General features: G+C 35.0%; 1 pseudogene; it reads left to right on the top strand.

Annotated features, from left to right (window-relative positions):
• The first annotated feature begins 3,215 nt into the window (after positions 1-3,215).
• Positions 3,216-9,493, top strand: LOC108373044 (putative nuclease HARBI1; annotated as a pseudogene).
• The last annotated feature ends 4,832 nt before the right edge of the window (positions 9,494-14,325 follow it).

The raw sequence follows: 14,325 nt of genomic DNA, 5'->3' as shown, positions 1-14,325 counted from the left end.
TAAATATAGAGCATAATGTTGCATACGCGTAGCTGAATGTATGGGTATACCCTTTACCGGTGCGAATATTTGCGATATAGGTCGATTGTCTGTAATGAGAGTAAATCGTCTTCCATACAAGTATTGATAAAACTTACGTATTCCAAAGCTGTGAGTAACGTTGTTGTACTTTATTTAAAGTCTGGGATGCGAATTAGATTGGTCTTTCTTGGCCGTCTTCACACTTATGACTGAGGACCGCACCCACCCCAATTGGACTAGCATCCACCGCTAGCGTTAACGGCTTCTTTGGATCATAATGCGCGAGAACCATTATATATTTCTTGTCGAATGACCAAGGTACTTTATCTTGTAATAACTTGTTGATTGGGTAAATGATCTCTCTTAATTTTTTTACGAATATCCCATAATAATTTACAAGTCCCATGAAAGCGCGAACCTCTTCTCGATTGGTTGGAACTTTCATGTTTTGTATGGTCTGAATCTTGCTACTCATCCGACGGATGCCTTGCTTACTGATGACGTACGCACAGTATTCTATACTGTCTTTCATGAAGTCGGATTTTGCTCAGTTCGCTCTCATGTTGTATCTCTCGTGCCTTTTTAGCACTTCTTCAACTCGTTCTCGGTGCGCTTCATCGTCTGGTGCAGTAACTTTTATGTCATCCAAAAACACTGACACTCCCGGCAAGTCACCGACCACCTGCTCTATTAATCGCTGCCACTTTGCGGGGGCACTAGTAAGGCCAAACATCATGCAGTAGGTTGGTATAAATCTATATGCGTGCTCAGAGTTAAGAGACGCCTATCATCCGGATGCACCTTGAGCTGTAAATACGGTGTCGCTAAGTCGATCTTAGAGAATTTCACGCCACCTGCCATTTTACTGAATAGCTCTTCTACCGTCGGAAGTGGGTGTTCATCTACCAGTAAAACTGGGTTCACTTTTTTCGCACAACCGCCAGTGGCGTAGCCCATTCGCTTATGTCCTCTTTTTCTAGCAGCCCTTCAGCTACCTTTTTCGACCGCCCCCATCAACTGAAAGTAGTGATGGAAAATTATCGATGGGGCTATCGATAGTATCGATGGTTTCATTTTGCCGCCACTATGGAATTTTTCTAAACACTATCGATAGTTGTATGTTGTTCACATTGTTGGAATTGGACTATAAAAGATGCCTACATATATATGTATGTTGTGAACTCCTTTGTTGGTAAACATGTTCTTCATGGTTTTTCTTATAAAATGTGTTATTGAAATACATACACGATCTCATTTCGTTTTACACAAGTTATTTTTGTGTAAACAAATAATCTTTATGGCTTTTGTAGCTACGAAATGGGCTATTTAAGAATAAGATTTCTTCCTGGCTGTTGTTGTGTTATATAGTAAAAGAAGAAACGAATAAAATGACTAAATTTTTTAGGAGAGTTTGCTCTTTTAAAGTTTAAGTTTGATACATTTTGAAATTGGATGGTAAAACCGGGCGTTAGGGTTATATCTCAACATATGTAAGAAAACTTTCGACAACACTAACGAAAAGGGAACACGGCTGTGCTTTACAAAATTTAGAGCGGCGTTCGGCTTAAGGTATAAGCGTGCCTGAAAGCCTTTAATTTTTCCTGTCGTGGTCGAAAAAACATTATGATATTTAGTAACTAAATTCTCGATTTTTCCTATTTTATTTTTATTGATTTCGCGAGGCCTTCGATAAATGCGTCTCGAAATTGCAATTGGTTGCTAACGGGCGGATCTTTTTATTGCGTCGCTAAACTATCATATATCAACCTTTATTCCTGGCTATATGAAAACGACTTACAATTCTAAATGCTTATGCTATGGTTTAGCTATCCCTGGTAGACAGCCTTACCCGATTCTCCAATACATATGTACAATTTTTCGTAAAAACTAATACATATGCAAAATAATTTCGCTCTTCTTCTTCTTGTTAAATAGCAAAACTTTAAAAATATATATTCAGTTCTTCCCACTCATAGTAAATAGCATACATTTTGTAACAAATTTTTCGGAAAGGAGAGAAAGAGACAACTGCTTGTGTAAGATGTAATTAGTGCCACAAAACTTACTGACAAAAGTAATTGATATTTTAACTCGGTTCGGAAAAAATTGCGTCGACGTCATTCAAAAACATTTTATGCCCTTTAAAATTTGTTTAAGAAGTTCATATAAATATTAATATGATATTAATATAATTGATCAACACAGAAATAAGTAAAAATTGTCTATTATAACATCAAACATACCGAGTACATCATAATGAATTCTTTTCAACGAGTTCTTTTTAGTGAATACATTTTCGACTAACCTTGTCCATAAGTTTTATTTACATATTTTCTGAGAAAATAAAGTTTGATGTGAGATGCGCATTCGCAAACTCGCGAAAATAAATTAATGAAATAAGAAGACTAATTACTAAAATTAATTACTAAAAGAAGAAACTAATTACATATTTTTTAAAACAGAAAACGCACATACACACACTGAAGGGCGCTTCTGGAGACGTGGATCCTGTTATGCGCAAATTATTTACGGACGAATTGTTGTATTTTTACAAATGGGATGGCAGAAAGGAAAAAAGCGTTGTCTAGCCTAAATTTAGTCAACCAGATTTTATTTGGTAATATATAACATATGTAGATATACGTAACTTTTATCTTTTTTTAAACATAAGAAAGCAAAGGTTTAATTTTTTATTATTGAATTAATTTGAATTAATTTATTAATGTAAGGGAAATAAAACTTATACAAAATAATTAAATGTATGAAAAGTTAGAAAAGATAAAAAAAAAATGCATTTGAATATGATAATCGTGTGGTAACACTACCGGTAGGTTTTGCGGTAATCGCTTGGTAAGACTACCAGTAGGTTTTGTGGTAATCGTTTGGTAACACTACCGTAAGGTTTTGCGGTAATCGTGAATGTTAAAAGAGTACAGATACTCAACAAGATTTACGACAAGAAGAGAGAAGCTATACATTAGGAGACATATTTGACTAGGGTGTTAAAGGAAGACAAAAACTCACACGTATAGAAGACTATATGGTAATTTCTTATAAACTTTGCCCAATACATAAGATAACGCTCCTGGAGAATTCATGGGATATTTAGTTGGTAGCTGTCTACCAGGGATGTAAATATATAATAGAATGCATAAGTATGTGTAACCTAACGCTATTATCGAAAGTATATATTAATGCGGAGCATATACGTATACAAATATCGGTTCCCTAAAGCATTGTGCTTGGAATTAATGGATGAATTAATGCCATTTATGCCGAACTTGCAACGGAGACATGATATTCCGAGTCATGCAATTGTTTTAAGCGCCCTGCGTTTTTTCGCCACTGGTAGCTTTCAAAGAAGTGTGGGGCAAGACAGTATAATAATAATAATATAATATCCCAACGGTTTTTACCCTCCATTTCCGCCCATCCGCACGAGGGGCGCAGTCCGCATGACGTACGGAACCAGTATTTTCAATTTTTGCGCCGAGTCACGATAGGCAGGAGTTTGTTAAGTGTCGAGATCTAAAACTGTTCAACTACAGAACTAAATTCATCAGCCGATTTTATGTCTTTATTTTAATGATTTATTTATTGAGAGAGGACAGTATCGATTTCTTAATGCTGAAAAGCGGATCTGATATATCAAACGTGCTGGAATGAGAGATAAAATCCTGGCATAAGCAACGGAGTGGGTCGTGCAATTCAAAATTAGTTTTACAAGCTTTCAGAAATATGGGACAAAAGTGTCTTGATACGCGTGAGGGAACATTAAAGCTTACATCAGCCAGAAGAGACGGACTTGAAATTGAGCCTGTCAGTAATTTAACCATAAAAATTATACCAAGCATTTCCCTGCGACTGGCAAGTGTAGGAAGGTTAATAAGTTTTAAGCGACTCGTATAAGGTGGAAGACTATATTGAGAATCCCATCGGAAATTTCTTAAAGCAAAAAGTAGGAATTGTTTTTGAATTGATTCTATCTTGTCTGAGTAAATTTGATACCTTGGATTCCAAACCACCGAACCGTATTCCAGAATTGGCCTAACTAATGATGAAAACAGGGTTTTAGTGACATAAGGGTCACAAAATTCTTTTGACCATCGTTTCATAAATGCAAGTACACCTTTAGCCTTGTTGACTGTCACATTAATATGGTTACCTATTGTATAAGAAGTGGGATGAACAGCTCTTCGCGAGGAGCTCATTACTTTACATTTCTTAAGATTTAGAGGCATAAGATTTACTTGACACCAGTAAGCCATGCTGTCTAACCGCCCTATTCCCACACCACTGACAAAACTCAGCGGCTGACTATTGCATTTACTACTGCGCCTAATACTATGCCGCAAATTTATTTTAAGCTGTCGTATGATAATTGTCAGTTTTATTGTTATGACCTACTGAGTAAGTGAGAACGGCGAAACAATGGGCCTTATGCATAAAAAGTGAGCTTAAGCTCAGACTTAATTTTTGCACTGAAGGGGTGAGCTCAAGCTCAAGAATTTGTACTGAAAATCGAGTCGGAGTTTAAGCTCACTTTTTATGCATGAGGCCCAATGTTTATATAGTGTTTTAGGCGCAGTAATTGTGACAATAGTCATATGATGAATTTTGTCAGTGTTGTGGGAATAGGGCGGTTAGACTGATTGTAGCAAAGACCTTTCTTTTATTGAAACGTACGATTTATAAAGCTTTATATCATCTGCATACATTAAAATTTTGGAAAATTGTATATCTGTAGAAATATCGTTTATAAAAAGCAAGAACAGAACCGGGCCTAGGTGGCTACCTTGAGGGGCTCCTGAAGTAACATCAATGACGTCAGAGATAGTATTTTTAAACATTACCCTTTGTGATCTATCATAGGTATGAAGTGATCCAACATAGAAAATTAGGTGGAAGACCAAGCAGATCAAGTTTGTAGATGAGCAACGAGTGGCACACTTTGTCAAATGCTTTACTGAAGTCAGTATATATAACATCAACAGTTTTGCTTTCACTAAATGCTTTTGAGATATAGGATGTTAATTCGAGTTAATTTGTAGAAGTTGATTTGCCCTTGCAAAATCCATGTTGACTATATGAAATGCTAGAAGAGATAGAATGCGTCAACTGATTTGTTATAATTGCTTCAAATAATTTAGGAATTGCAGAAAGCTTAGCTATTCCCCGGTAGTTCTCCACTGAAGATCTGCTACCGCTTTTATGTAACGGGGTTATGAACGATTCCTTCCATATAGTTGGAAAAACGCCCTCTTTAAGAGATAAATTAAATATCGCTGTTAACGGCTCATAGAGATAATCAGAACAATTTATAAGAATACAAGTAGGGATCTGGTCAGGACCATAACTGAAGGACTGCTTTAAGGATTTCAGATAAACTACTACATCATCGGGAGATATTACTGGGATATTTATTGAGTTCATAGGACATAGGTTAAAAGGATAGTCAATGTTAGCATGAGAGTTAATGGAATAATTGGATTTATAAAACTGAGCGAACATGTTAGAAATTGTTTGATTATCACTAGAGACGGTATTTTGATACTTCATGGCGGAAGGAAACCCACGTACATTTCGCTTGGAGTTTACGAAATCATAAAATGATTTGGGGTTATATATTATACGCCGTTTGATTTTACACAAGTAAGCTTTATAACACTTTTTGTTTAATTCAAAAAACTTATGACGCAAAAGTGAGTATTTTACATAGTATGAGTGTAAACCGGTTTTTTTGTGTAATCTAAAATAACGCGACTTTCTGTTTTTCAAATTTCTCAGTTCTTTAGTGAACCATAACTGTGTTTGTTCTTCAGGAACATACATGCGTTTAGGCACATGCTTTTCAAATAATTTATGTAAAGTAAAGTTAAAAAGTGCAACGCTTTGTTCAATATTTTCTTTATATGCAGGCCACGACAATTTAGACAGTTCTTTGTTAAGCATTTTAAATTTGGCTTTCGAAAAATCAAAGCGAATATTTGGCTCGTATGCTTGGGTACTGCAATTTTGACCATCACTTATAACTTCGTAAGATACCTCCATAGCAGGGTGGTAGACATCTTCGGGCAAAACTAGTGGATCACACTTATTTACAACGGACTTAGATGCATCATCAACATAAACAAGATCTAATACTTTACCAAACTTATTGTGAAGTACATTAACCTGAGTTAGGCAGAGTTCAGCCATCTCCTCTAAAAATACGTTGTTGCACGCACTAGACGCGAAAGGTATGATATCATTGTCAATGATGTTCCATGATATGCTTGGTAAATTAAAATCACCCAACATAATCATTGAATCAGAGGGTTTAGTCAGTAAATTAACTGATTTCAGTAAAGAGATGAGTCGTGAATACACCAATGTGTCAGATCGGGGAGGGATATAGCATAGAGCTAAGTAAATAGACCCTTTTCCAGCCTGTACACGAATGCATTTGAACTCTACTGAATCAACGTGTGGAAGACTAACTTCTTCAGATGGTATTGAAGAGTCTACAGCGAAGAGTACGCCACCGCCGATTCTGTCCTCCCTATCTTGTCTATAGATATGATAATTATTTGGAAGAATCTCTGAATTGAAAATGTGAGGTTTCAGCCAAGTTTCAGTAAAAGAAAGAATATTATAATTACATTCAAGGCCTTTAAAGTATAAGTTCGTTAATTTAGTATTTAAGCCTCTTACATTTTGGTAATAAATACTTAAAGCAGATTTAATAATTAGTTTTTTGATTCAGTGTTATGACGGGGAATATTAGCTAAGTTATTTACTTTTTTGGGCCTATATTCGAATTCACGAACGAAAGCTCCGGGGGGCCAAAAAGAACTACTAAGCAGCGCATTAAAATTATCTAAATTTACGTCAATTTTAAATGAAGCAATATTTCTTTCGTAATTAAAATTAAATTTTCTGATGCTTAAGTCGACAGTTGTAATTTTTGATGAGATGTAAAGCTTTATATCGTCTTCGGTAGTGTCTCTCGAAAATCTAGAAACAAAGATTGACTTCTTTGGCGGAACCACAACTAGTTTCCTCGTATCAGACTGGACTACCGGTGGAGGGGGTTGAGTTTCTGCGTTAGTAGTTGAGGATAGGGAAGGCGGTGGAGGCTTTGAAGATGATGCCACCACTTCAATGGGGGAAGGGGAAGATACTTCAGGCTCTTTATTATCCGAAGCAGATTTCGTTACACGGTCTTTTGAGGCTGAGGATTCTGATGCTGGAGGACACGGAGAGGATAAATTAATTAAGTCCGTCGGAAGATTATTCTGACGTGCAACGGCAGCAATTTCCTTAGATGGACTATGAAGACGCTTACGTTTAGACACACGGATATCCTTAACAGATTGCAAGGTATCTAAGCATTTGAATGATTTAAACATATTTTCATAATGCTTAAATTTTTCTGTCAGTACCGACAATTCTCTTCCTATTTCTGTAAAACCATTTCTGGTTTGCCTAAATAGCTTGAAAAGATCAACTTCGGTTGACCTGCACTTTACGCAAGACCAGCGAAGGCCCTTGCCATCATTAATAGCGTCCAGAATTCTTCCCGTCAAACCAGCACATTTCAGATGGTAAATACCATCACACAGCCAGCACGATAAGTAGCGTTCAGAATCGCTTTTAATTTGGCAAGTATCAAGATCACACTTCATATTGAAAGATTTATGTAATACACTCGTTAATAAAAGACAAACAAAATAAATTATAACAATTAAGGAGCTGATGTAAATAGCTTTAAATAAATGTAGCGAACAGTTTGAGTATCACTGTAATTATGACACTTAATAAACGCCACGCAAACAGCTGTGACAAGAATTACTAGAAGAAGTAAACAAAAAGAGTAGAACAAATGTGCAAAAACAAAATAAAAGTTAACTACAAAGGATACAACAACAATGATAGCAACAAATGACTCGGCAAAATTAGAATGTATGCTAGTGAAATTTCATTAAATTTACTTTAATATAAAACCAATAACTTTCACTTAGCTTCAATTATTTCACACTCTGATGCTCATAAGCACTTTTTATCACTACTTTAACATAGAATTAGCACAATGAACTTAGTAAGTAGAAAGCCAAAATCAGAGCACAATAAAGTACAACCTCACAGCTTGACGTTTGCTTACGTCTGCTTTATCCCAAACATCAGTTAGCAGATGTGTGCAAGTGGTGGCAACTACACTTAATAACATAGCCCACAGACATATAAAGTTCCCAAAACGAGAAGACTTCCCAGCGCTCAAAGTAAAATTCATGGAAAAATACCAATTTCCTGGAATAATCGGACTCATAGACGGGACGCATATCAAAATATCAGCCCCGAAGAAAGAAATTGAGCATGTTTACTATTGCCGAAAGGGTGGGCACTCCAAGAACGTTATGATAATATGTGATGCCGATTATATCGTTTTGTCTGCTAGCGCTCGGTTCGGAGGTACTGCTAATGACTCATATGTATGGCGTCGCTCTCGAGCTTGCAGAACTCTGGAGGAACTTTACAAGACTGGTGAGCGCGATTTTTGGCTTTTGGGTGATAGTGGCTACCCTCTACAGGTACAATTTATATTATTTTTCTTAGTTAAAGATACATTTAAAAGTCAAGGCTGATGACACCAATTAGTGCAACATCATGTACCGCAGAAGAGCGCTACAAAATGGCACACAGGTCAACTCGAGCTCTTGTAGAAAGATGCATTGGCTTACTAAAAAGTAGATTTCGCTCTCTGTCGAAGGAAAGAGCCCAAGCCTACAGGCCACCGAAGGCAGGCCTCATAACACAGGCCTACAAAATTATATATATATGTATATTATATATCATGTCATATATCATATATCATGTATAATATCAAATGAAATTCCTAGAGAATTTCTCATGCATTCATTTCTTCGTTAAATTCTTAAACGAAATAAGTTTCCTCTATGCACGCGCACTTATACACATACATTCATTATGTAAATAAAGACGCCTAAACGTATACCACAAATCTGTTTCTTTCGTGTTGTATCTTTCAAGCATTTGTGCAAAGAAGTAATGTCACAAAACTCATAAACTCCAATGCAAAATATCGCAGGTATGAAACAAGACATCTGGTTGAGTTAAACAGCATTATCAAGGGGAAATATTTTACTTCCAAATGGTTTATTAAATTTTCTAACAAAAATGAACTATTCTTGATGAAAATACATGACGAATATAGCAAAAAGTCGGAGTTTTCGCATGTTTAGGCTCAAATATCTCGAAAACCTGAGCCAATCGAGCAAAACTGATTCTGGATTCAGATTCAGTGCATCAAAAACCTTTGGAAAAGTGTAAGCTGAACCCAGGGTCTGAAAAATGTCGGCCTGTGTACTCAACGCTTGCTTGGTTTTACACAACTACATACTTGATTCGGGCTAGAGTGCCGTTCGATGAAATTTATTTAGAAGACTCTGATGAACCTGAAGCAGTGGCGTAGCCAGGGGGGATTTGGGGGGATAGTTCCTCCCCCTCCGTCATTGAAATGGAACTTTTTATTTTTGAATTAATAACACAATACTATTTTACCCTTCCGATTTATAATTTTTTTATTTCAGACTGATGACAGATTATCTTTTAATGAATATATAAAATTATCGGTTGGTGGATTATGTATTTGAATATTTGCGAAATACACTAGGCCATTTTGCTTAGTTCCCCACAATGTTGGGAAATAATCTATAATCTATACAAAGACTGTACTTTTTTAAATTGTATCGACTTTTTAATTTGCTCATACACTGAGGGAAAAAAATATTAAAATCAAATAGAAACGTAATTGATCTTACAATAAACGTCAACGAAAGTACTGTATATTGGTAAATATTCAATTCAATTACGCGCATATTAAAATTACCGCGTTCGTACTGAAAAAGCATCCGTGAAGTGAATAATCAAGAAAAAAGCTATAAAACGAAAATTTATTTGCATGTTGCCTGCAGTGGAATTCGAACCCGACCATCTCCGACTCCGGATATCAACAACTTGCGGCAAGCATCTTTGCGCACTCAGCTACACCCAGGCATATAAATTTACCTTCAAATGTTGAATATCCATCAACACCACAGCACGCGATTTGTACGGATAAACATGTATGTACTATGTATGGATGTGTGTATGTGTTGTCACCGCTCTCACAGCGGCGCGCTGCATTCTTGGGGTGCGTATGTACACTTACATATACATACTGAGATGTTAACAGTCAAATACGTGCGTAATAAATTTTGTATGAAAATATTATTTTTAAATACGAACATTTTTAAACGATAATCAAATATAAAGTATTCATTTTTACTATGCATTATTTCCCTCAGTGTATGCATGCATACATAGATTCCCTTCAAGACCAATGCTTTGATGGTATTCACGGGAAAGTTTATGTAGGTACATTTACATATTTTACACTTTTAACATAAATGTCAAGGCAGATATTTTAAGATACACTTCTTAACAAACACATTTTTTTAGTTATTATGAATGGATAAAAGAGACATCTTCTTTGAATTCAGTACTAAAATTTGACATTTCAAGTGCTTATCAAAACTTTATACATGTTAACTAGATTGGCCATTTATCTTAAAATAATATAATTTTAATTATTTGTTTATAAAAATGCACTTTACACTTTAACAAAACCCGTATAAATCCAAGGTTTAATCTTTGCGCAACATAAACAAAATCAACAAACTTTCGTAAATCTTTTTAATTAGATTTCCTATAAAAATATATTTTGAGTATGCATTTTTGTAGCCCGATCAATTCAAATAAAGCGCAAGTTTAAAATACATAGCTGCGACTTATCATTGATTTTTAATATTTTTTTTTTTTGATGAAGGCGTTGCTCATTTTCTTCATTAAAAAAATCGTCGAACATACTTAGATAATATGGAGGAAAATTACCGACATCGTCAAAAATATGCCATACATCAACTGTAAATCACAGCTACTTTAAATTTTCACTTTATTAGACTAAATTTGAATGAGCTAAAGAACTGCAAAATATTGAGAGATAAAATTGGAATAAAAAGTTCGAAATTTGTACGAAAGTTTGTCGATTTTTTTTAATGTTGTTCAAAGATTGAACTTTTTTTCATTTAGTGTTTGTTAAGGAATAAACTATATTTTTATAAACAAACAATTCAAATTAAAATATAATAAAATAAATAGTCAAATCTAGTCAATATGTGATTGTCGTAAAGTTATGATATTTAAGAACATCTCTTTCTTAATTAACGATGACACTGTTTCTATATGAAGCTGATTTCAACATTTTGTTTTAATAAAATTTACTATCGAAAATATTCTTTCAAAACTTGCCTAGGAATGTGATATAATGGTTCGTTCAAAACCTTTTTTCAAAACTTATAAACGCAAAAACGAGAACGCAAAGACAAAAAGAGAAAACAAAAATTTCCCGCAGTGAATTTTCAGATTTTTAAAACGGTATAGTAATTTAAATTTTTAAATTTAAATAAAGCATGAATACCCCTTGGAATAAACGAGTAGATAAAAAATATATAACGGTAAAACTGGCACATACATAAATATATGAAAGAATGCACTCAGGCGACGCCTCTAGCCATTGTGTTAAGTTATCGATGGAAATTTTTTTTCATCCCGCCCAAAGCCAAATCCTGGCTACGCAACTGACCTGAAGAGTGTGTGGGCCCTTCTTCAGTTGTTTCAACGGGAGATATATTATCCATTGGAAAAAAAATAATATTTTCTTGAACTCTAAAAAAATTAAAACGACTTCATATTGTCTTAGGGCCTTAGTAATAAAAAAAGTAGCTTTAAAAAAGGTTTATAAATTTAAAAATGTATGAAAATTTCAATTTATAAAGCTCTTTAAACCTACTTTATTTTTTATGAATAAGAGCTGATTTCATAATGAAACACCTAAAGTTCCTTTTGCAAAAGTTTCCTTTTAGTTAAAGTGTCATTTAAATGTACTTTAAACAAGAAGTGTTTTCATAATACAATGGCAATTGAATAATAACAAAAGGTTTATTTAAATTGAAATAAAGTTGGCAATGCTGATCTTGGCAAAATTCCATCGTCTCATTGTCATAAATATGTAATTATAACTACGAAAATGACATACTGATTTTTTTTCTTACAAATGGGACCTTTGTCATTTAAATTTTCATTTTGGGTATTTAAATAAAGGGCGCCTTTATCTGCCAAGTAGCTTTATGAAATCGATCAGCAAAATAAAGCATTCTTTTAAATTTTAAAATATTCTTTAATTTTATTATGAAATCGGCCCTAAGGCCATTAAACTCTAATGGCATTATTCATAAAAAATATAATAGATTTGAAGAACCTTATAAAGTGACATTTTCATACAAATTTTGGATTTATAAAGCATTCTTTAAAGTCTTATTTATTTTTTATGAATTTCGGTGTGAAAATATTAAGAATAAAAACGATTTCATGTTTTCTTAAGCATTACAAAAAAAAAGGTATAACAAAAATTGCAAATTCACGAAAATACAAATACAGCCTTGCCCATAAGTACTAGGCACCCTAACTTGTAACATTTTTAGTAATAACTCGATACCAACGCCACCTGGCGGCTCTTTTTTTGCAATGGTATTGTTTTCCCTATTGTCAATACACATCTCAAATAAGAGGCGAATCGGACCATAAATAAGGGTTTTACTAATAACTCGATTACAGCGCCACCTAGTGGTTGTTTTAATAGTTATTCTGCTATTCGGAAGGTAGACAAATTCAAATAACAAATATCATAAAAATCGGTCCAGCCGTTCTTGAGTTATAAATGGTGTAACTAACACGACTTTGTTTTATACATATATATCTGTGTACGTATGGAAAAGCAGCTTATGTCGAAAGGCGGGCTTTAGTATAAATCGGCATTCGCAGCATACGATTGCAATGACTCACTGGCGTTGAGCTGTTGAAGAACTTTGGGCAAATAAAGTGCAAGAAGTAGCTCCGATACTAGCAAGTCAATATTCTTATTAAGTCTCATCAAAAAATTCCTTGTCGCTTAAAGAATAAAGGGAATGCCGCATTATACTAAAGCCAGCCTTTCGACATAAGCTACTTTTCCATATGAACACAAATGTAGATAATAAAGTTGAAGTTTGAAGTGGCTGAAAATTATCTTTGATTTTTAATAATCTTGTTTGCTGACGATTTTTCGCATTTTCTTCATTACGAAAGACCGTCAGTATACAAAATAAAAAAAAAAAAACTAATGGATATTTTTAGCCACTCAAACTTGCGCTTTACTACACTAAAATGTATGGGCCTCTAAAACTGCACACCCCAAAAATTTATGAAATTTTGATTAAACAAATAAATATTTTGATAACTGCTAATAACGTTATTTGACTGAAATTAAAGTGAAGACCACATATTATTGTTTTGCTTAGTGCTCATTTACACACGGCGATTTTTGTTGCCGCAACTCTACGTTTGTAGGAGAGAGCGTGACGAGGAAAGGAGAGGGGCACCGAGTTGCTCGTGCTTGGGCAACACGCTTTGTGCTCTCGTTCGTATGTGTAAATTGAGTCAGAGGTTCACAGCTGATAACAACAATTGCATACACAAAAATCGCAGTGTGTAAATGAAACGGGCAACACCAAAAGGGAATGTGAAATATCGCGTCGGCAAAAGTTTTCGTGTATAAACACAGTCTTATGGTGGTTAAACACGACGAAAATGTGCGCGCACATGCTCGGCTTGCGGTGCATGTTCGTCGTTTGTAGTTTGGTAAGCGAGCATCGCATTGGCAACAAAAACAACAACCTCATTTTGTGTTGATGCTTGCAGTGTACACATCGGCGGATAAGTGCAGCCAAGCCATGTGCGTCATTGAAATTTTGATGAATGAGGCTAAATGACTATATGTATATGTATGTGCACACATAGAAGTAAAATATAAATAAATTTCAGTAACACGTACATGCATAAAAAAACCAAAGTCATAAGCATTTGAATTTCATCATCCGCGTCTTTGCTATTCATCTTTACGCTAGCACGACAAAATCACATATGAGCCGCTCACCGTCTGTGGCAAATGACAGCGAGCATGTTGGCGCACATGTGCGATTTTCTACTATACACTCCTTCATTTGCGTGCCTTCTATTATTGCATCTGTCTGCTCCTTCACCGCTTCAATCTGTTCGCGTTTTAAATTATTGGCTTTCTCCATTTCCCTTACCGTTATTTCCTCTAGCCTAAATAAGCGGTTGAGGTGCTCGCTCCCAACATTGGACACGTAGTTGCATCTTCCAATG

This window comes from Rhagoletis zephyria, unplaced genomic scaffold (assembly GCF_001687245.7).
Source record: "Rhagoletis zephyria isolate East Lansing unplaced genomic scaffold, Rhagoletis_zephyria_1.1 Rzeph_scaffold_06302, whole genome shotgun sequence".
In the NCBI taxonomy this organism is placed as follows: domain Eukaryota; kingdom Metazoa; phylum Arthropoda; class Insecta; order Diptera; family Tephritidae; genus Rhagoletis; species Rhagoletis zephyria.
The sequence above is the reverse complement of the archived record's forward strand: the minus strand, read 5'-3'. Positions and strand labels throughout refer to the sequence as shown.